Genomic DNA, 25,139 nt, shown 5'->3' on the forward strand with positions numbered 1-25,139 from the left:
AGAAAGCAATCTGAAACAAATTGGAGGAAAGACTCAGTGGGTGACTGCTGAATCCCAAGAGGATTGGAGGTGTCTCCCAATTATTTGTCTAAAACTATATTACAAAGCTGATTGACAGATGAATAGAAACTCATAGAGGCCTCAACTACAGATTTGGTGGAAAATGAGCTCTCACCTCCCCAAATAAGAGGAAACTGCATTTTTGTTAAAATGCTGGGATGGCTATTTCTGTCTTTCTTCTGTGGAGGGTAGCAAGTGCCAGGGAAGGTGTGGCATGGATGAGGCTGAAAGGTAAAAAGGTGGTAGGAAGCTGGAGAATTGGAAATCGGGGCTATGCTAAAAAGATATTCTCAGGAAAATAAAATCTCTATGATATAATCATTCTCTTCTCTTTAGCTCCCTGGCTTTCAGCGTATGTTTCTAGAGAAAACAAGCTCTTGATCATTTGAAAACTGACTAAAAGAATGGGAAAAGCCTTGAGAGTTTAGACCCACAGCTCTTGTCAGACTGCTCAAATGTACTGATCTGCAGTGTACACAGAACCCAAGGTTGCTTTCAAAACCTTGTTAGGCTCCTGTAGGAACCAAGGGTGGCAGTAGGGACTTATCATTACAATTAAAACATACATGCTCACAGAAAGGTGGGTTTTTAAGAAGTGGTCCTCCATCCTGCTGATTCTCTTCAAACAAGACCTAGCTATTAACTTATCCCTGCAATAGATCCCCATCTCTTAATCCCGTTGATCCTCAATACTCTCCTGGAACCTGGTCGTCTCTGTTAGATTCTGAATTGACCTCTACATTGGTTCCTCTGTCCCAACTACTTTCTAGTTTACCTGGAACATTAGTTTCCCCCAGCCCAGCATTCAGCTACTAGCAGGTCAGAGATGTCCCACAGAATCACCCCACATGGACCCTGACTTGGTTCTTCATCCCAGCTCGGCAGTCAAGATAGTCATCCAACTTACAAAGTCAAGCTCCAATTCACAAAGGAGTTGACAATCTTACAAATCTCTTCCTCAAACCAGTTATTCAAGCTTTCACCATTTTTAGAGTCTACTCTTGTTTCCATTGTTGCACTCCCCCAGATACACAGGGGCCTCTCTTGTTAACAATAGCAAATATCAGCATTGTGTCTTGAACCAGTATAGTCCTCTCTTTATTCCTGCCATGCAAACTCAGGAAGAAAAAGAGGAAAAAACCTTTCAAAAAATCCATTATCATTGTAGCAGTTTCTTTTCCTTTTTGCTCTAACTTTGAAGTTGCTGCTACCTCACCTGGATTAGAATGAATTTATTTACACTAGCAATGCTATAGCCTCCAAATTAGGCAATGGTAAATGTCATTTGTGACACAAAACATTAATTTCATCTTCTTCTGAAGCTATCTGGCCTGCTAACCACTGTACGGGGTGCCATTGGCATTGGCTCTGGGTGTGGGGACGGGAAACCATGCTGCCTCCCACACTAGGGCCTTGGCAGGTTGCATGGTGGTGTACACAAGGAAACTGAACCGCGTCTGCATGGCTCACTGCTTATCAGGAGCACACACTGGCTGCCATGCTGTAGGGCAGCAAAGGAAAACAAAACAACAATAAAGGGAGGCCTTTGTCATGCATTAAAAGGGTTTAGAAACATCTGAGCCATGCAGTTTTCGAACACCGACACTGCCAATGACTTCATGACAGGATGTTAGAAAATGTGCTAACTGGGTTAGATAGAGTTGGTGGGGCCGCCAACACCCGTGCTTTGTAAATGGCTTCTTATCTGTGTGAGTGTGGATGCACAATTCAGAGTGAGAGGAATAAGGTTAATGACAGTTACATACTGCTGCTTGTGATTGCAGCTAAGGTTGTCCCTAAAGACTGTCATGACTGGACAAATTCTTTTTTCACATTGGTTAGTTTCATGTACATTCTCAACTTGTTTCATTAGAAAATTCATCACTGGCACAAATAGAAGGGTCCAGTCTTTATTCAGAAGTAGAATCGTTGGTTACCTTATTAAGCATGCTTGAAGGCTCAGATCTCCTCCCACACCTTCAATTCTATACCTAGCGATTCATTCCTTTGTGTTAACTGATGTCCCACCTTCAAACTTCTCTCTTTAAAAATATAATTATGTGGTCGTCTTCTTCGATTTTGTTACTCGATTTGCCTCTACATGTCTTTGGCTGGGTTTATTTTGAAACAGTCAGAGATGTCAATGCATGTCTCTCAATAATTGATAAAATAAAAAAATAGTAAAGATATTAAAAATTTGAACAATACTTTGAACAGATTTGATCTAGTTGACATTTATAGAAAATTTTCAAAAAAAGTAGAATAAACATTCTTTTCAATCACACATGGAACATTTACCATAATGGACAATATTCTAGGCCACAAGATAAGTCTCAGTAAATACAAAAGAATTCAAGTCAAACTATGTGTATTTTCTAATCACAATGGAATTAAATCAGAAATCATTAAACAGATCTCTAGAAAATCCCCAAATATTTGGAAATCAAGTAACATATCTCTAAATAATCTAATGGGTCAAAAGAAAAATTACAGGGAAAAGTAGTTATCATTTTGAACCATATAAAGCAAATATACAACTTATCAAAATTTGTGAGATGTCACTAAAGGAGTAATTAGGGGGAGATTTATAACACCAAATGCCTGTATTAGACAATGAAGAAAGATCTTCAAATGAATGATCTCAGTTTCTATCTTTAAAAAATAGAAAGAGAAGAGCACAGGAAACCCAATGTAGAAAAAAGGAAATAATAAATATCAAAGCAGAAACAAAGAAATAGAAAAATACAGAAAAAACTAATTAACCCACAAACTAGATATTTGAATGAATTTTTAAAATTGAGAAAGTTCTAGCCAGATATATTGGGGGAAAAAAAGAATAATGAGACAAATCATCAATAACAGGAATTGAGAGAGTTGACATCTATACAGAATCTACAAATATTAAAAGGATAATAAGGAAATAAACTACTTTATGCCAATACATTTAACAGTTTTCTTTTAAGACACAAACTACCAAAGCTCATTCAAGAAAAAGAAAAGGTAACTTGACTAGCCCTATATGTATTAAATACATAGAATTTGTAGTTAAAAACCAACTTTCAAAGAAATTACCATCACTGTGACTTCACTGGTGAATTTACCAAACATTTAAGGAAGAAATATCACCAATTTCACAGAAGTATCATAGAAAGTTGAGGAGAAAGGACTACTTTTCAGCTTATTCTGTGAAGCCAGCATTACCTGGTATCAAAATCAGATAGACATACAAGGGGGAAATTGGTCACTGTAAATTGGTGCAGCCACTATAGAAACAGTATAGAGTTTTCTCAAAAAATTAAAAACAGAACTACCATATGATCGAGCAATCCCACTCCTGGGTATTTTTTCAAAGAAAACAAAAACATTAATTTGAAAAGATATATGTACCCCTGTGTTCATTGTAGCATCATTTACAATTGCCAAGATATGGAAGCAACCTAAGCGCCCATCAAAAAAAATGAAAGGATAAGGAAGGTGTACAATGGAATATTACTCAGCCATAGACGAGTATGAAATATTGCCATCTATAACAATACTGATGGACCAAGAGGGTACTATGCTGAGTGAAATAAGACAAAGACAAATACTGTATGATTTCACCTATATGTGGAATCTAAAATACAAAACAAATGAAAAAAACATAACAAAGCCAACAGTCATAGAGAGAACAAAGAGATGGTTGCTGGGATGGAGGTGGTGGGGGGAATGAGTAAAATAGGTGAGGGAGATTCAGAGGTACAGCCATCTAGTTACAACATAAATGAGTCATGGGGATGATATGTACAGTGTGGGGAATATTGTCTATAATAATGTAATATCTCTGCATGGTCACAAAGGTGGTCAAAAGATATAAACTTCCAGTTGCAAGATAAGTAAGTACTAGGGACATAACATATAACATGATTAATACAGTTAACATTACTGTATGTTACTTCTGAAAGTTAAGAGAGCGATTCCTAAGAGTTGTCATCACAAGGAAAAATATTTTTTTCTTTTGTTTCTTTTTTTCATTTGTTATTTCTTTATCGGAGTATAATTCAATGTATTAGTTTTTGCTGTACAACAACGTGAGCCGGCTAAATGTATACATATATCCCTTCCTGCTTGGACCACCCTCCCAGCCACCCCTATGCCACCCATCTAGGTCATCGCAGAGCTCTGAGCTGAGCTCCCTGAGCTACATAGCAGCTTCCCACAGCTGTCTATTTCACACATGGCAGTGTATATATTCAGTGCTACTCTCCCATTTCATCCCTTCCTCCTCCCTGTCCACCCCATGTCCATCTGTCCACTCTCTACATCTGCAACTCTATTCCTGCCCTACAAATAGGTTCATCTGTACTATTTTTCTAGATTCCATATATATGAGTGAATATTTGATATTTGTTTTTCTCTTTCTGACTTACTTCACTCTATATGACAGACAAACTCTAGCTTCATCCACACCACCTCAGATGACTCAATTTTGTTCCTTTTCATGACTCAGTAATATTCCATTGTATACAGGTCCCACATCTTCTTTATCCATTCATCTGTTTTTTGTTTCTATATGAGATGATAGATGTTTACTAAACTTATTGTGGAAATCATCTCATGATATATGTAAGTCACATCATTATGCTATGTGCCTTAAACTTGCTGTACCATAATTACCTCTTAATAGAACCAGAAGAATGTAAATAAATAAAAATTCTTTACAAGTATTAGATAATGATTGACATGAAGAACCAAAATGATCCAACATGAAGATATTCAGCTATCCTGTAGCAGAAAAATAAAACAAATAAATAACAAATATAGTATGCCCCAAATGTTTTGAAATTATTTTTGTTCATGAGGACCATTTGTATGTTACATTTAAGACAGATGTCTGGAATGACAGGCATGAAATGTTGGTCAGCTATTTCTGGGTGTTTGAAGTCATTTGTTAATTTCTTTACTATACTTCTTATACTTCAGTGTTGCTTGACTTTAAAAAAAGAAGCACTCATAATCTTTTAAAACTATGATAGTTTTTTAATTTAAAAATTTCTAAAAGAAACTAGAGTTAGTGAAAATTTTTAAATAATTTTAAAAATAAAATATTTGAAACATTTTAGATCATTATAAATGATTTATTTAATTTATACATTGTATATTTGAATTCAAATTAGTAAAAATAGTTTCTCTCTTTATTTCTAGGATATTCATCATGAGATATTATAGAGGTTCTATAGTTTAAACTTACACCAATTTCACCCAAAGCTTTCTTTCTGTCGTTATATACATTGTATCTGTTCATTGTCAGGCCAGTTTTTTTTTTTTTTTTTTCAAGATTTTTTTGACCTGACCATTTTAAAAAGTCTTATTGAATTTGTTACAATATTGTTCCTGTCTTTCTGGTTTTGGGTTTTTGGCCATGAGGCATGTGGGATCTTCGCTCCCCAACCAAGGATCAAACCTGTACCCCCTGCATTGGAAGGTGAAATCCCAACCACGCGACCACCAGCTTAGTCTCAGTTGATTGTAAATACATCCCTGTGTCTACAAAGACATTTAGTCAGCAATCATTTCAGTGAGGAAGAGCAATACTGGCAAGACAATCAAATAGGACAGTAATACAGTCCAGTTGCAAATGGACCTCTGAGAAAGACAGCTGACAATGGGTTGCTGGAATTTGTGCATAATCCAGACTGAGAGCACAGCGCTACACTGACAATTGTGACATTAAACATCAGAAGTTAGACACGCAGACCAAAGATCAATCATTCTATTCCTCCCTGGGACAGGACCAAAGCCCAAAATATTTATCTAAGTAGTGAAGACCAGCTAAATACATGGCAGAAGACCCACAGCAATCGATGTGTGGTTATCATGTGGCAACTACATGCTTCTCCCCTTAGTAGGGCTCTTCTTCTTGGCACTTTGTAAACATTTGGGATCTTAGTTAAACATCTTAGGCCCACAGAAACTAAACAAGAAAGGCTAGGAACACCCGGCTTAGAAGCTTTCAAATGTAGATTGGTATATATATTTAGTATGACGGTTTCAAATATAATGGGAAAATGAGTAGAACAGCAAATCACTTGGTCAGTTGGATTTGCTTCAAGAGTTTATATTAACTAGACAAAGGCAGAATGAAAAGCCTGGCGGGGGGAGTTGTCACCATCACATGTCCAGCATTAGTAACCTATCAGTGGAGTGCTAAAACCGCTAGTTGACTCATTCCCAAGTATCTCTAGCTATCCATATGTATATGCATGTCTATCTCTACATACCTCTGTATCTATACATAAACACTAATGTCAATTTAGTAGAATAAGAATATTTTTCTCAGTGGTTGGTTAGTAACTTGTGAACAAAACAAATGATTAACTGAATATTTCACTGTTCAACCAGCAGGTGAAGATTCAAGAGAGAGGTAGAAAAACAGAAAGATATACATACAGACAGTCAGAATTATCTACTTATCAAGCAGTCCAAGATGTCTTGATAAATCTAGCAGTCCCATTCAGCTTTGGATAAAAAATAATTGCAGAAAGGAAAGTGTCGGGTTGAACCAATCCTATGATTGTCCAGTGTGGCCAGGGAAAGTAAAGCCAGACTACAGAACCCACAAACATGAGGCTCCCAGAGGAAGGTGTCACGGACCAGAACGGCTGTGAAAGAGTTCTGATTCTCTTGCAATCTGGCTTCTTCTGGTCATGCTCAGGTCCTTGTCCACATACTAGTGAAAGCATCGTGATCACACCTTAATGAAGAATCCTAAAAATCTGCATGAAAATTTGAGATCAAATTGACAGCTTGCTTCTCAATCTTGAAAGACAATATAGCTAAAAATGCAATAAACTATCAGTTAATGTCTAGAACCAAGATATCAATGTAAGTATTGAGTATGGGATTTGAAAAAAAAGAATTCCCTGTGAAAGATGCCTTGTCCTAGGGTCACAGCAGGGACTCAGAAGGAAACTGGTGTGGGCGAAGAGAGAGAACACTAAGTCACCTGTGGCCCCTCACTCATGACTTACCACCCATGTCAGCAGGGAGATGGCATTTTCCAATAATGACAATTTAGCCAGTGTTTTACACTTGATCTTAGCCAAAAGGCCAAGAACTGATTCACCAGTGTTCTAATATGAGCTCTAGTAATATTCAGGGGACTGTATTCATCACTGAAGCTACTTTTGGATTACAGTGAACTATAAAAACATTCTGTTTTCTTTTCCTACATAGCCAGACTTATAGGTAAGCAGACTACAAAGCATAATGTTAGGCTGGGAACAGTCTTCTCATTTCTGTGATGCCTGAGAGTCTATCATTAGAGCACTATCTCTTTCTCTTTCTTTTTTTAATAAGGTTTTGGTCTCTATTGAAATTAGGATATCTCTTTAAATATTGTATTTCTAAGAAGTGAACCTGATGATATGTTCTAGTACTTAAAGCTCTTCATTTGCTCCCCAATTGTCACAACGTCTAAAAATCTTATACAAGGGATGTGAGGCTCTTTCTGATCAGAGACCATGACTTGAGTCTGTGTCTTTTCTTACCAGACCTTTCCTTTGGTCTAATACCGTATTCGCCAGTCATTTTGCACTACAAGAATTTTCCTAAATGGACCACACTGTGCCTGCCCTCTTGTTTGCTCACTTGCTGGTCCCTCTGCCGGGAGCTCCCTCTTTCCTCTTTGCCTAAAATCTCCTGCCTCAGTAGCTGTCTTGTGCTCTTTTCTCAGTGATCCTTTCCCTGACTACTTTAGGGAGATTCCAGAACTCCTTTCTCTACTTCTGTCCTTTGTGTATCACCTTCATGATTTTTTCATACCATATACCACATATGCTATTACATTTATTATTTTTCCCAAGAAACAATATTAAAATAAATTTCATTTAAAAAATCATGTTGTCACATTTACCAATTAAAAAAAATTAAAACAAAATATAAGCTATACTAAATGGATCTTTAAAAATATGTAACAAGCTACTCCTGGAAAGTATGAACTTGTTTCTATTAGTCAACAATAAGGGATATTGGGTTCCATATGTCGCTACGGTGAAGATGAGATGAGTAAGGTAATTCTAGACTTCAGTTTTATGTTAAGCACATCCCAGCTCCCTTGTGTATAACAACAACAAAAAAAAGAAAATATTTAATTGATGTAAATGGTACAGGTTGTTAGTTGCAAACAACAGAATTCACTGTGGCTACTCTAAGTAGGCAAGGAATTTATGAAAGGGTTTTCAGTAACTCACAGATGGCTCATTAGGGCTAGAAAGCCCAGACTTTAGGGCTATACAGTTGTGAATAAATACCCAACCACACTGAGGCATCTTTTGTAAAAAAAGACCATTGCTGCTGAGCAAACATGACTTTTAGTACTGGGCACTGATGCTTCAGAACCAACAACATTCCTTGCCCCTGAGTTGTACAAAAAATTAATACTTCTACCCAGCCACTTCTTCATGATTCTTACTCCTGAACCCAGGTCTCTCATAGATGTTCTAATTGGCTGAAATCAGGTCAATCATTTTACCCTCACCACAAAGCATTCTGGGAATGTGAAGTCTACAGAGTTTCCACCTATGTAGAAAATTAACAAAATGTGAAAAGACCTCGAAAGTGTTGACAGCCAAAAATGACAAATGTTTGCAGCACTAATCAAATGTCTCCAGCTGAGTTTTGCTTCAAGGAGCTATTGAAACACTATTGTTTGTATTGAATACAAGGTGATCTCCAGCATCTCTTCTTTTGGAAGATATCAGATTATCTGCTAAGATCTATGAAGTAGTAGGAAAACTGTTGCTTATCTAATGTTCTCTGCCATTAGACTGAGTTGGGAAAATACTCATGAAGGTTTTTCATCTAATCCATTAAGACTTTATTAACAAAGTTAAACACATTTTCAACAAATATATCAGATAAGCATATAACCAGGAGGTTTAGACCATGGAAGTTGCCCAACTCACCCCCTAGAGTGTATATCCCTCAGCTCCAGATTAGAATTACTGTGTTTTCTTTGACCTATACTTGGAATACTGAAGTGAGCTTGTTTTGTAAGGACGGACAAAAGATGCTAACTTGAAAAGCCATTTTTAGTCATGCATGCCATCCCCAGATTGAAGGTTTCATCCAGAAACACTTGAAGTTTTTACTGTGACTCAGTAAAGTGAATGAGAAATGTTCTTGGCACTGAGCATCGATATGAGATCATATGTTTTTTACAGACACTGCTCATCTCCTTGCCTAACTGAAAAAAAAAAAAAATTTCAACAGGTCAGTAGGTTGCCCTAAATTGATGAACAATTTTAACAGTGTTAAAATTGTTAAGCATTCTTAAATCTTCATGAAAGTCTCAGGTGACAAGGGCTTCTCCGTTCATTCCTCAGGGGTACATCTAAAATGCCTGAAACAAATCCTCATTTTGAACCAACCTATCATGAGTCATGTTTCTCATCTATGTCATTTTTTCTTATGCTTTTATTTTGTCCATACAATTTTTCACTAAGCTATCAATATCCCCCAGTTTCAATTTCTCCTAAAGTTATCACCTTTTATAACCATAATATAGTTGTTAAAACTATGGATTCCCTGGTGGCTCAGATAGTAAAGAATCTGCTGCAACGCAGGAGACCCAGGAATTAAACCTGGAAAGATCCCCTGGAAAAGGGAATGGCTTGCTACCCACTCCAGTATTCTTGCCTGGGAAATCCCATGGACAGAGGACCCCAGCAGGCTACAGACCATGGGGTTGCAAAGAGTCATACATGACTGAGTGACTAACACTTCCTTTCAAAAAAACTAAACTAGCTTTATGCCAAATTGTAGGAGGAAATCACTACTTGCCTTCTGGGTTACTGACTGAAAGAAATGTTTCCAAAGTCTACATCCAAACTAGTCTCAACAGGCAAAACTAATACATGGTGTTAGAGATCAAGATAGTGGTTAGCCTTTAGGGGGCCATTGACTTGAACTGGATACCAGGGGTCTTCTGTGCTGAAATGGTTTATTTCTGGATCTGGGTATTAGCTACATAGGTGTGTTTATTTTATGAAAATTCATCAAGCTGTGCATTAATGATTTGTGTTCTTTATTCTACACCATGTTTATTAAAAAGTTTACTTTTAGTGGTATATCCAAACAATGGAATATTACTCAGCACTAATTGGGCTTCCCAGGTGGTTCAGTGATAAAAAGAACCTACCTGCCAATGCAGGAGATGCAAGAGACACAGGTCTGAGCCCTGGGTCAGGAAGATTCCCTGGAGAAAGGCATGGCAACCCACTCCAGTATTCTTGCTTGGGAAATTCCATGGACAGAGGAGTCTGGCAGACTATAATCCATGAGACTGCAAAGAGTTGGATATGACTGAGCACACAAAAAGAAGTAAGCTATCAAACCAGGAAAAGACATGGAGGAAAAATAAATACATATTATAAAGTGAAAGAGGCCAAATAGAAAAGGCTAAGTATTGTATGATTCTACCTATATGGCATACTAGGCAAAAAAAAAAAAAAATAAAATTGTGGAGAAGACATAAGAAGGACAGTTGTTACCAGAAGTTTGGAGGTAGGCAGGGATGACTAGGTGGACACAGAGGGTTTTTAAACAGTGAAACTATTCTGTATGGGAATATGTGTCATTGTGCATTGAACTGATATACTCTAACTCACCAAGAGTGAACCCTCAGGCCAAGTAGGGACTTTGAGTGATAATGATGTATCAGTGTAGGTTCATCTATTAATATAAGTGCCATTGTGGTGGGAGATGCTGATATGGGGAAGTTCCATGTGTGATGAGGCCGGGAAATTTCTGTATTTCCTACTCAGGTTTGCTATGAACCTAAAAATGCTCCAAATATAAAATCTAGTGCCTTCCTTGGTAGTGCTGTGGTCAAGACTCTGCCTTCCAATTCAGAGGCACAGGTTTGATCCTTGGTCAGGAAACTAAGATCCCGCATACCACATGGCACAACCAAAAGAAAAACTATATCTATAAAGTCTATTTAAAAAAAATCATACACATATATACCAAATTTCCTTTTGAACAAAGAGCCCTTCTTTTTTATCTTTAATCTCTCAGACACTTAGGCCATGCAGTACAAAGTTGTGTGAAGAGTGATGAGGAAAGGAAACCAGCAAGGGGATCTTAAAGCCAATTCCTTCCTCTTTATGGAAGGCTGGCCTATTACAAGTGAATAAACATCTTTTAAAATAAAAATCATTTTACCATTGAATTATTTATTAAAACTCATTTTTCAGAGCAGCAAACAGAAGACTGGGGTAAATCAACACGTCTCTGTGTAAACTGGTTACAGAATCCCTAGACTTTTGCTTGTTTTATAATTATTTAGTGTAATTTTAAAATATCTGGAAGAGAAATTAGATAGGAAAGTCACCAGCTATGTGCATAAGCAGATAGATAATAGTAATAGAGCATGATGTGCTATTACAAGACAGGTGTTGTGAGAGTTCCTGGGGACCCTGAACTAAGCCAGGAGAGAGGTCTTGAGAGGCCTCTTGGGGGTGATGGCACCTGCCATGGACGTTTGCACAAGAGTAATTGTAGACTGTTCTCTCAAAACACCAGAACAGAGTCTCTGGTGACACTGTATGCACACAGTGGAGCAGAAAGCAGACCAGAGAGTACCTCTCTGTCCCCTGTGTGCAATTCTCATTGGTTCAAGAAAGATAAAGAAAAGTTGGAGATGTTTTGGAGAAGAGTAATTCAAATAACAAAAGGGATTAACTTCCACGTGGGGACATTGTGTATTTCAATGTATGAATCAATCTCATGAATACATCTCTTGATATCTGGCCAACTACTTTCTTCCATCCCCAACCCAGTCACCAACTGCTGCTGCTGTTTCAATTACTGATGGATAAAAACCAGCAAGCTGCAATTTTGTTTATGCAACGCTCTGAAGAAGACATCCTAGAAAGATGCTTTAGTAGCAAGACTGCTATTGATCTATGCAGTGAAGAGAGGCTAAAACCTGAATGTTCAGGTTTTAGAATTTATGTCTAAATAAATATACCTTGGGCTTCCCCGGTAGCTCAGCAGTAAAGTATCTGCCTACAATGCAGGAGACCTGGGTTTAAGCCCTGGGTCAGGACTATCCCCTGGAGTGCACAGCAACCCACTTCAGTATTCTTGCCTGGAGAATTCCATGGACAGAGGAGCCTGGTGAGCTACAGTCCCTGGGCTCACAAACAGTGGGAAAGGAGTGAAGCAACTGGGTATGCACAAATACACCTTATGTCTTATGATACTGTAATAGAGTAAAAGGAAATTCAGACTGTTCCTCATCTGAAGCATTTCAAACAAATGAGGAGAGGATTTGGTTAAACTTTATAAAAATCATGAAAAACAGAACTGGCCTGTCTTTTCATGTTACATACCTCCAGGGGAACCCTGCATGATCTGTACAGTGTTCAGTACCCCGTGGGGCTCTGCAGTGTGGTGTCCCTGGAGGTGCCATACATTTGTGTGGCAAATTTCAGAATCTGAGAACTATGGGGCAACCACTGAAGCTGGGAAAATGTACATGCAAGAGAAACTAAATAATAAGAAAATCCTAAATCTTAATTTCTCAAAAAATTGTGCATGCTGAAAATATAAATAGCACAAAATAAATAATACAGTATTGGATTACAATCCAAAAAAATAAAATGAATATCCACGAGTCTATAATGATAACAACAAATGATGGAGTAGATAAATAAATAGGGGAAAAGAGACAAATCTTCCTCACAGAAGAATTCCAAATACTATGTAATACTTTCCCTCCAGAAAAGGGACCTTAATTCTCCTTCCTCTGAAGTGTGGCATGGATTTGGTTACTTATGGCTAAAGAATTGAACATGGGGAGTGAAAAAGAGAAACTTTACGGTGAAGAAACATGGCAGACACAACATTTAAGTGATCGAGGTCGGCATCAGCAATGATAAGCCATGTCAACATCATGTACCGCTAATGTCATGGGAAGAAATGGGCACATTAGCCTTTGGTTTTTCTATCCAAAAGCTCACATCCCTAGTCTAACCATGAGAGAAATATCCAACAAACTCACACTGAAGGTCATTCTACAAAATACCTGACCAGTAGTCTTCAAAACTGCCCAAATTATGGAAAACAAGGCAGGTCTCAGAAATTCACAGACCAGGGGAGTCTAAGATGACATGACAACTCAATGCAATGGGGTCCTGGGACAGAAGAAAGGCACTAATAGAAAAACTGGTGAAATCCAAGTGAAGTCTAGAATTTAGATAATAGTCTTGTGTGTGTGAGATGAGTGCAATTGAGTGGTAGTTTGAGCATTCTTTGGCATTGCCTTTCTTTGGGATTGGAATGAAAACTGACCTTTTCCAGTCCTGTGGCCACTGGTGAGTTTTCCAAATTTGCTGACATATTGAGTGCAGCACTTTCACAGCATCATCTTTTAGGATTTGAAATAGCTCAACTGGAATTCCATCGCCTCCACTAGCTTTGTTTGTAGTGATGCTTCCTAAGGCCCACCTGGCTTCATATTCCAGCATGTCCGGCTCTAGGTGAGTGCGAGTGATCACACCTTCATGATTCTCTGGGTCATGAAGATCTTTTTTGTACAGTTCTTCTGTGTATTCTTGCCACCTCTTCTTAATATCTTCTGCTTCTGTTAGGTCCGTATGATTTCTGTCCTTTATTGAGCCCATCTTTACATGAAATGTTCCCTTGCTATCTCTAATTTTCTTGAAGAGATCTCTAGTCTTTCCCATTCTGTTGTTTTCCTCTATTTCTTTGCATTAATCACTGAGGAAGGCTTTTTATCTCTCCTTGCTATTCTTTAGAACTCTGCATTCAAATGGGTATATCTTTCCTTTTCTCCTTTGCTTTTCACTTCTCTTCTTTTCACAGCTATTTGTAAGGCCTCCTCAGACAGCCATTTTGCTTTTTTGCATTTCTTTTTCTTGGGGATGGTCTTGATCCCTGTCTCCTGTACTATGTCACAAACCTCCATCCATAGTTCATCAGGCACTCTGTCTATCAGATCTAGTCCCTTAAATCTATTTCTCACTTCCACTGTATAGTCATAAGGGATTTGATTTAGGTCATGCCTGAATGGTCTAGTGGTTTTCCCCACTTTCTTCAATTTAAGTCTGAATTTGGCAATAAGGAGTTCATGATCTGAGCCACAGTCAGCTCCCGGTCTTGTTTTTGCTGACTGTATAGAGCTTCTCCATCTTTGGCTGCAAGGGATACAACCAATCTGGTTTCGGTGTTGACCATCTAGTGATGTCCACGTGTAGAGTCTTCTCCTGTGTTGTTGGAAGAAGGTGTTTGCTATGACCAGTTCTTAGCAGAACTCTGTTAGCCTTTGCCCTGCTTCATTCTGTACTCCAAGGCCAAATTTGCCTGTTACTCCAGGTGTTTATTGACTTCCTACTTTTGCATTCCAGTCCCCTATAATGAAAAGGACATCTTTTTTGGGTGTTCTAGCAGGTCTTGTAGGTCTTCATAGAATCATTCAACTTCAGCTTCTTCAGCATTACTGATCGGGGCATAGCCTTGGATTACTGTGATATTGAATGATTTGCCTTGGAAATGAACAGAGATCATTCTGTCACTTTCGAGACTGCATCCAAGTACTGCATTTCGGGCTCTTTTATTGACTGTGATGGCTACTCCATTTCTTCTACGGGATTCCTGCCCACAGTAGTAGATATAAGGGTCATCTGAGTTAAATTTACCCATTCCAGTCCATCTTAGTTCACTTATTCCTATAATGTCGACGTTCACTCTTGCCATCTCCTGTTTGACTACTTCCAATTTGCCTTGATTCATGGGCCTAACATTCCAGGTTCCTATGCAATATTGCTCTTTACAGCATCGAATCTTGCTTCTATCACAAGTCCCATCCACAACTGGGTGTTGTTTTTGCTTTGGCTCCATCCCTTCATTCTTTCTGAAGTTATTTCTCCACTGATCTCCAGTAGCACATTGGGCACCTACTGACCTGGGGAGTTCATCTCTTAATGAACTAGTAAAGTAATGCTCAAAATTCTCCAAGCCAGGCTTCAGCAATATGTGAACCATGAACTTCCAGATGTTCAAGCTGGTTTTAGAAAAGGCAGCAGAGGAACCAGAGATCAAATTGCCAACATCTGCTGGATCATCAAAAAAGCAAGAGAGTTCCAGAAAAACATCTATTTCTGTTTTATTGACTATACCAAAGCCTTTGATTGTGTGGATAACAATAAACTATGGAAAATTCTTCAAGAGATGGGAATACCAGACCACCTGACCTCCCTCTTGAGAAATCTGTATACAGGTCAGGAAGCAACAGTTAGAACTGGACATGGAACAACAGACTGGTTCCAAATAGGAAAAGGTCACCCTGCTTATTTAACGTATATGCAGAGAACATCATTAGAAATGTTGGGCTGGATGAAGCACAAGCTGGAATTAAGATTGCCGGGAGAAATATCAATAACCTCAGATATGCAGATGACATCACCCTTATGGCAGAAAGTGAAGAAGAACTAAAGAGCCTCTTGATGAAAGTGAAAGAAGAAAGTGAAAAAGTTGGCTTAAAGCTCAACATTCAGAAAACTAAGATCATGGCATCTGGTCTCATCACTTCATGACAAATAGATGGGAAAACAGTGGAAACAGTGGCTGACTTTATTTTTCTGGGCTCCAAAATCACTGCTGCTGGTGATTGTAGTCATGAAATTAAAAGACATTAGCTCCTTGGAAGGAAAGTTATGACCAATCTAGACAGCATATTCAAAAGCAGAGACATTACTTTGCCAACAAAGGTCCATCTAGTCAAGGCTATGGTTTTTCCAGTGGTCATGTATGGATGTGAGAGTTGGACTGTGAAGAAAGCTGAGTGCTGAAGAATTGATGCTTTTGAACTGTGGTGTTGGAGACGACTCTTGAGAGTCCCTTGGACTGCAAGGAGATCCAACCAGTCCATCCTAAAGGAGATCAGTCCTGGGTGTTCATTGGAGGGATTGATGTTGAAGCTGAAACTCCAATACTTTGGCCACCTGATGAGAAGAGCTGACTCATTTGAAAAGACCCTGATGCTGGGAAAGATTAAGGGCAGGAGGAGAAGGGGATGACAGAGGATGAAATGGTTGGATGACATCACTGACACAATGGACATGGGTTTGGGAGGACTCCGGGAGTTGGTGATGGACTGGGAGGCCTGGCGTACTGTGGTTCATGGGGTCGCAAAGAGTTGGACACGACTGAGCGACTGAACTGAACTTGTGTGCGTGCTGTGTGCTTAGTCACTCAGTTGTGTCTGACTCTTGTGACCGCATAGACTGTAGTCTGCCACGCTCCTCTGTCCGTGGGATTCTCCAGGCAAAAATACTGGAGTGGGTTGCCCTTTCCTTCTCCAGGGGATCTTCCTGACCCAGGAATTGAACCTGGGTCTCCTGCATTGAAGGCTGTTCTGATCTATGAGGGAAGCCCCAGTAGTCTTGTGGCAATGTTAATTTATTAGTTTTAACAAATATACTTCAGGTAAGACATAAAAATTTATATATAATTCCTGAATGAGTTATACAGGAAAACTCTGTGCTCTCTTTATAACTTTTCCATAAATCTAAAATTATTCCACAATAAAATGTGTATTTAAAAATATATAAACAGATTCTAGCAGTATTTGTTAGGTTAAATGATAGATTCATGATGTGACATTACAGGAAGCTAGAGATATATGATATAAATCTTTTATCCTTGGGGTATTTGTCAGAGTGAAATCAACCTCTTCCATCACTTATCAACTATAAAATCTTCAAAATTCATATTCTCTTTCCCTAACTTCAATTCCTACATCTTTAAAAACCGGGATACCATAATCTACTTTACAGGATTTTTAAGTGAATCAAATGAGATAAGGTGTATAAAATGCACAGTTCTTGGCACATAGTAGGCACTGAATAAATAATGTTTTCCTTATTTTTTTGTAATACCTATCCCTAACGTTCACTATTCGGCAAGGTCTTAGCTGATAGCTCAAATGGTAAAGAATCCACTTGCAACGCAGGAGACCTGGGGTCAATCCCTGGTTCAGGAAGGTCCCCTAGAGAAGGGAATGGCCACCCACTCCAGTATTCTTGCCTGGAGAATTCCATGAACAGAGAAGCCTGGCGGGCTACAGTCCATGGGACTGCAAAGAGTAAGACACCACTGAGGGACCAACGCATACACATCAGGCAGGGTACTGTTTTTCATATCATGAAACTAACCCCAAATAACAACTTTTACAGGAGAATATTTTAACCCTAGGAAGAAAGATCAAAACAAATAAATTCAGTCCTTGAAGGAACTATTTTAGTAAGACAGACTGAAAGTGAAAGTGAAGTCACTCAGTCATGTCCAACTCTTTGTGACCCCGTGGACTGTAGCCTACCAGGCTCCTCCATCCATGGAATTTTCCAGGGTGGAGTACTGGAGTGGGTTGCCATTTCCTTCTCCAGGGGATCTTCCCAACCAAGGGATTGAAGCCGGGTCTCCCTCATTGCTGGCAGACACTTTACCATCTGAGCCACCTGGGAAGCCCAAGACAGACTGAATATACAGAAAAACTTCATTTTAAAAATATGCTGAAAAGAAAACCTCTTGAACAAGTGGAAATGATATAAAACCCACTGAGTAAATGTCAAGGACATGAGGTGAAAGGTAGAATAAGTCAAAGAAGACTTCCTGGAGGAGGTGAGACAGGGAAAGAGAAGAAAGGAATGTGTTTCAGGTTTGGGGAGGATTACATTGGAGGAGGAGAAGGGGGAGACAGAGGATGAGATGGTTGGATAGCATCAGTGACTCAATGGATATGAGTTTGAGCAAACTCCGGGAGATAGCGAAGGACAGGGAAGCCTGGTATGCTGCAGTCTATGGGGTCACAAAAAGTCGGACACTACTTAGCAACTGAACAGCAACAACACTTCGGAGGATGGAAAGTTGTTTCTGAAGCAAGAGAACATAGAGGCTTGGGCCCCTACCACATAGACAATATTGTGAAAAGTTCAGTGTGATCTCAGTTTTCTCCTTCTTTCCTTTAAGGACTCTTCCTAATCCCTCCTGGTTTGGCTTTTCTCTCTTCCCTTAGCTAGAAGATCCCTCATGCCACCTCCCAGCTATTGAGGACCATGCCCTGTGGGATGTTACCTAGCCTTGTTCATGGACTTCCCTGACCTCTGGCCATTTGTCACAAATTATCAGCCAGGTATCTCTTGACTTCTAGACTTTAAAGCTAACCTTCATTGTGAATGCCTGAGAATGGATTACTATGCTTTCCTTCCCAGAGAGAGTTTATTTTTCAAGTTTCTTTACTTCAAAGAATTACTGTGATATAGCCAAAAAAAAAAAAAGAAACAATTTTATGCAGGGACCAACTGTGTAGGTATGTAGCTTGGCTGAAGCTTGGATCAGAGAGTAGAAAAGCAATATAGTTAATGATAAGAGAGGCCAGAGTGAAGAGAGAAGGGGTAGGAAGGTACTGGAATCATTAAAAGTCAGACAGCGTAGTGCATCCAGAAGAGGCTTCCTCAACCTCAGCACAATGGACAGACTCTTCTACAGGGGCACAGGATGGGACATTAAAAGGGGGTGGAAGCATGCCACAGTGACCTTCCGTAGGTTTTTCTCTTGCAAGGTATCACCTCTTGTTTTCTTTTATTTCCATCCATATGTGGGCTTTCCAGGTGGCACAGTGGTGAAGAATCCACCTGCCAAAGCAGGAGATGCAAGAAACATGGGCTTGATACTTGGGTTGGGACAATTCCCTGGAATAGGAAATGGTAACTCACTCCAGTATTCTTGCCTCGAAAATTCCATGAACAGAGGAGCCTGGCAGGCTATAGTCCGTGGGGTAACGAAGAATCAGACATGATTGAGCAACTGAGCACACAACATATGCGAGAAACCTGTCTTTGAGGTGGGGTATGAAAAAGTAGCATGACGTTTTAAGATGTGGGGGAGAATTTTCAATTAAAATTCTCATTCATAGCAGACAGTAACTATGATGACACACTTCCCCTCCCTCCGTCTCCTAAAGACCTCTGTCCACATTTTTATTCCCTTTTTCTTCCCATTCCCTGTCCTTTTTCTTTATATATTGTCACAGTATTTATTCAAGAGATGATTATTGTGTATTTATTATGTGCAGAGCCTGTCAGACCAAGAACTGCCAGTGCCGAGAGACTCCTTGCTGCCCTCAGGCCAGCAGGTGGTACAAGCAAACCTGGGCAGGTAGCAACAGGAGAGGGAGGGGTGGGTCCAGGAGAGGCAGGTGGGATGCGCAGAGGAGGCCGGCAACTGGAGACGGGCAGAAGTCCCAGCTTCAGTCCTCCAGCCTGAACTGGGGTCAGGAATCCAGTCTCCTATGAAAAATGGACCTGACAGGAAACTCTCCTGAAAGACCCGGGGTCCTAGGTGACTTATCCATACAGACACTGAGAAGAATAATGCAGAGCCCAGTGATGGGAGCCAGTCCCCAACTGGCCAAGACCCCAGCTCCTCAATAAGGGCAGGGACACTCTGATCAGAGGTAAACACCTCTGCTGCTTCTGCTACTGCTCACTAGGTATAAAGTTCAGACTGACCGATACTAAGCTAGTGCAGCTTCTGGCCTCTGCTCCCAGCATTCCAGTGGTCCAGGAGCAGGGCTGGCCCCAAGCCTTCTGGGGAGGCCAGCATCCAAGTATATCCTCACCCTAAATGTAGAAGAGGGAAGCACTATTGAACAAAATAGGAAAGAGAAAGGAGAATGCTGATGCCTTGTGATGCTTAGAACTCTGCTTTCTCAATCATCTGTATCCTTAATAAGAGAGCTTGGGTTATTGTGTGTGTGCGTGTGTGTGTGTGTGTGTGCGTGTGTGTGTGTGTGTGTGTGTGTGTGTGTGTCTGTCTGAAATAAGAACAAGTGATTTCTTCTCTGGTACCACAAAAAGTCTCATAATATATCCATTCTCTGAAATAAGTGTGCTTGACCTGATTTCCATGGCTGGGTTTGGGGAAATCTGTGACTCTGAAACTGTAAGCTCTAGTAAATTCTTTCTTCTTAAAAGAGAGGTCCTCAGCTTTCTTCAGCTTTCCAATGAATCTGTGACCCATGTAGCTCAAAAATAGCTGTGCTGTGAGAGGATCTTGGGAGACTGATATGTGACAGAGAAAGACCTCTCTATTCATTTCACCCCTTCTTTTCCTCATTTCCTCCCCTTTTGAAAGCCCCTTTACAGCAAGTATTCTCTCAAAAATCCTTTAGAACACAGGAGTATATCAGTAATATAGGGTCTGATTCCATCCAAACAACTTTGAACACTAGCATACCATACCAATGACTTTCATTTACATTACCTTAATTCTCACAACTACCCTAAGGATTAGAAGTTTTCCCTCTGTTTTTGCTGACAAAGAATCTGAGGCTCAGAGAGGTAAAGTGACTTGTCTAAAGACACACAGCAAGTAAATATTGTGCTGAGACACAAAACCTTTCCTCTGATCCTGGGAACAGCAAGTCATCTTTCCAACTATCCCAAAATCCTGCCAGGCTGTAGCATGAAGACAAAGATCACCGTGATCAGAGATTTACCAGGGTCTGTTATACTCCAATGACAATTCTTCATAACCACATAAGCCTCTGCATCATCCTATGCAGATACATTTAACTAATACAGAAACTGAGGTCAAGAAGAGACAGTGTCAGCAAAGTCAAAAGTGCAGGGGACTAGATTTATTGATCATTGTTTCTCCTGAGTCCTTCAAACAAATAACAACAATGGAGAACAGTCACTGAAAGCTAAAATTCAGTGTACAAAAACCTGTGTTAATAATCTCAGAGTTGGACTGTCTTGAATCTCTTGGGGCTTGTAGGGTTCCAAACAGGCAGGTCTACCCAGCCAAGAATTAGGGCCGTTAATCAGATTACTCAAAGTGAAAAAAAAAAAACACTATTGCCTCTATTACCTGGAGGCTTCAGGCATCTTGTTTTTCTTAAGAGGTTTCTTTGGTCTGACTTATCTTGATAATCCCCTGCCTCCCAGCTTTGTTTTGCTTGATGCCACTCTGATCATAAAGGAGTTGGTATTTTTGCAGCAAAATAATTTAAAATTTTATGGAAAGAGTGCTATGAAAAATCATTTTCAGCAGGGAAGGGTGTCTGTTAAATAGGCTTCTCAAACACACACACACACACAATTAGGGATTCTTTTGCTATGTGGAAAGAATACCTTTATTTTATCTATAGCCTTCTAAAGCTCCCTTCACCTCACGTAGAAATGCTTCATAATATAAACGTAGATCATGTTTATGATCAGTTCATTTTGCCCTTGTTCAGTGATTTCCTTCCCTCTCCGCACCCCCCCCCCCGCCCCCCTTCATTTCTTCTTGCCGTTCAGGGCTTCTAAAAGCCCCAACAAACATCTGAAGAGCTGCGGTACCCACAGCAAGTCCTCGTTCTGTTATGAGCTCGCAAGACACACAATGCCAGCCCCGCTCAGTCATCTCCTTGTCAAGTCTGCCTCTCCACCTTCCCATCCTCATTCCAGGAGCCTATTAAATTAATGAGATAGAAGTCCGCGCTACAGCGGTCGCCGTGTTATTGGTGTAGAGCGCCGGTGCTGTTACAGTGTGCCTGTTTTCTCTCCTGGGACGTTTAATTTCCGCTTCTCAAATGAGCTGCGAAGCTGTGAGGCCTGGCAGTGTTCGTCCCCAGCACTCCGTGATGCAGATAATGAGGATACTGATAGGTGCCTAGGAGACTGTGATGGCTCCGAGCGCAACCATGGTCTGATAATGCTTTACGCCAGCAGTGTCACAGCGGAGCCACTATCATCCCGCAAGGAATGGTTCATCTTTATGTGTAATACAGCAGCTGTCACCTAAATGGCTAATGGGGAAGCAAAGTAGAACCAGAGTGCTAGTCATCTTTGTCACTTAATAATTTTAAAGGCATCAGACTTCGCTCCCGCAAGTTCCAGTAAAAGCGTGCTTGCCGGTTTTATGCTGTTTGTCGTGGCTTTAAACATGGATGGAGAAATCCGTGGTGCTCTTCTGTGCAAATCTAATTTAGTATCGTTTGAATAGCCGAGTAATTAAAATGTATTATATGTATAAGATGCTGCGATGGTGGAGTGCCTGCATTTAAGAGGAAGATTTATTGGGCTTGCAGCCTCCACTGTGAACCTCCTACAACCACATTAGCTAACATCTGTTGGAAAATGTCGACACCAGGGCAGAAGACATGCACGCGGAATGTATGCTTTCCTGAGTTGGAACAGCAAACCGGAAACACGGCTTGCAATTGCAATTTAAATTAATTAGTCATGGGACCTGTGTCTGCATGGGCACACGCAGGCATGCGTGAGGGTATATGGGTGTGTGAAGGGTCATGAGTGTGTACAGCCAGGTACATACAAACACGCATCCTTTCTAATTAACATCCAACCCCTGCAGAGTCGGAAGTGAAGTTTGATTGGATTTAAGGAGCAGGGTAATAAGAATGGGACAGTTAATACAAACGATGTCGGTGTTGACACTGCCCCATTAGTATTTCCTGGCAGATTATTTTGTTTGCTTTGCCTAAGTGCACAAGATTATAGGGGATGATTTAGTAGGCTAGGGCACTGGATTCTGAAGGCAAGCCAAGCTAATTTCAATCACACCTACAACCAGACTGTTAATCTTTGGGGAGTTACTGCACCTGTGCTGGCAGAGGTTAAGAGGCGAGAGATTCTAGAAGGCACAGATAGAGCAGTTGTCCAGGTGAAGGGAGAGCAGTAGAACGGCCTCATAATTCTCTTAGGGGATAAACTGACAGACATTTCAAAATCTGAAAAAATATGCTCCTAGATAAGTGTGAGATATACTTTCCAAACAAACACAAAATTTGTTCCAAGGAAATACCGGTCAGGAGACAGTCAAGAGTGCTTGCTAACTGATGGGATGGAGTCACATGCGTGTGAAATGTGTTTAGGCAGCACTACATATTGCTTTCCTCTCTTTGCATCACTGAGTAATGGTTTGGACGTATTGTCAAGTGTGTGTCCTGCTAGGAGAAAAATAACCAAGTGGGCTGGGGGAACTGAGGTTCCGAATGATATTAAACATTTTCACTTCATCTCTGCCCTCCTAACCATTTTGCTATTCTGTTTGTAAACCTCTGGTCAAAGCTACTGAGAAACTTCAATACTGTGATCAGCCTTCCTCTAAAGACTGAGCTTCTCCTGCTGCACTCACTCACCGGAGGGCCTTAGGTGATCATGCACTGAGGTGGGGCGGGGGGTGGTGGTGGTGGAGGGGGCTCCACAGGTATAAATGTTCAGCTCAGGTCCGTAAAGTCTCCACCTTGTTTACAGCACATCTCAGAGGATGCAGTCATAGCTAACTGTTTTGAATAAATATGTAGATTTTAAACAAGGTTTTTAAAAGCACTCTCAGGTTTGTGAAGCCTGAGCCAAAAACAGGTATTGACACAAGTGTTGGAAACGTTTACTAACACCTGCAGTCAGGCTCCTCGGTCCTGTGTCTCTTGGCAAGTAAGAAAAGAAACATAGATATAACAGAGTCATCAAAAAAAAAAAATTAGACTGGTAATGCAAAAACAGAAAAAGTTTGCTTTTGCCTAATGGAATAATAACACAATGTTCAACATATATTAAAATTGGTAAAAATTTCTTCAGTATTCATGAGAAAATTGTTAATCACCATGAGCTCTTTGGGAAAAGAGCTTATGGATGTGATTAATAAACTCTACACAAAGTCCATTCAAATTTAGCCTTCCTTAAAGCCCACTTTGGAGAACGAAATGGCAACCCACTCTAGTATTCTTACCTGGAAAACCCCATGGACGGAGGAGGCTGGCGGGCTACAGTCCGTAGGGTTGCAAAAAGTCGGACACGACTGAAGCGATTTCACACACACACACACACACACACACACAGTCCACCTAATATAAAATGTTATATTTTAGGTCAGATCTTCATGTCATTGCCATTTCAATGGGAAGCACTGTATCTGTGCTTTGAAAATCACAGAAAAGATGATTTTTCTCGAGGTAGGAGTTTGAAAGTCAGTATTATCAGCATTTTTAAAAAAGAAAGTGAACATATGAAATGTCTTACTTTTCTCATTTATTCAAAGCAAAGGTTGGGCTCCACACAGAGCACAGAGGTAATGATTGTGCATCTGTTGCTGTAATACAGCGAACTGGGAAGAACTAACTACGTGCAATTCAATAAAGTATGTTTAGCATATTTTCATTGCACCAAATATCAGCTGATCCACCTCTTATTAGTATAAATGGCATAGATTAGTGTCAGGCATTTTCAACAGTGAAGAAATTACAGGAGTCTGCAAGGCTCATTAGGCTCTGCCTGCATGTTAACGAGGGGCCAGGCCTTATTAATAAGAAGAGGAAAAAATAAAGCTAAGCTGAGAGGAAAAAAAGGAACAAAATTCTCCTTTAAAAATTCGCCAGCATTTAAAAAGTAACTGGACTGCACTGGACGATTCTTCTCCTTCCTGATTTTCTAGACATTTGTGAAGATCTGTACTGCCCTGTATTTATTTTTTGCCACATGTAAAAAACATTATTCTGTCTCAGTCAATGTCAAATACATAACAGAAACCATGTTATTTTAAACAAGTGAGATGGCTGTCAACTTACGCTTTCAATTAGCCATTCTGGAGTCAGGTTCAGGTCATGTGTTTACAGCTCCACTTTCTCCCACCGCAATCATTTAAAGAAGATAGGGAAATAACCTGCCTCAGCCTTCAGCAATAAGAGCATCTCCGTCTCCTCCCAGCTTCCACACCTCATTGTGTTTGAATATCTCAGTGGCAATATTAGAAGAGCAATCTTCCTAGGAAAGGAAGGTAAAGAAGAACCTTTGGGGTCACATCCAATGAGGATTGTCTCTATTAACCCAAAGGTCAGTGTGATGAATTCTGATTGGAGAAAAACAACTCCTTAATTGGCATTATACTTAAAGTTTGAGAAATTATCAATAAAGGCTAACACCAGAGTACAGGGAAGATAAGAACTATAACAAAACAGAAAAACTAAGGGTCTTGGCTAGAGGCCATGTTGATTGGGAATTGCGTCCAAA

Source organism: Bos indicus x Bos taurus, chromosome 23, assembly GCF_003369695.1.
Source record: "Bos indicus x Bos taurus breed Angus x Brahman F1 hybrid chromosome 23, Bos_hybrid_MaternalHap_v2.0, whole genome shotgun sequence".
NCBI classification, from domain to species: domain Eukaryota; kingdom Metazoa; phylum Chordata; class Mammalia; order Artiodactyla; family Bovidae; genus Bos; species Bos indicus x Bos taurus.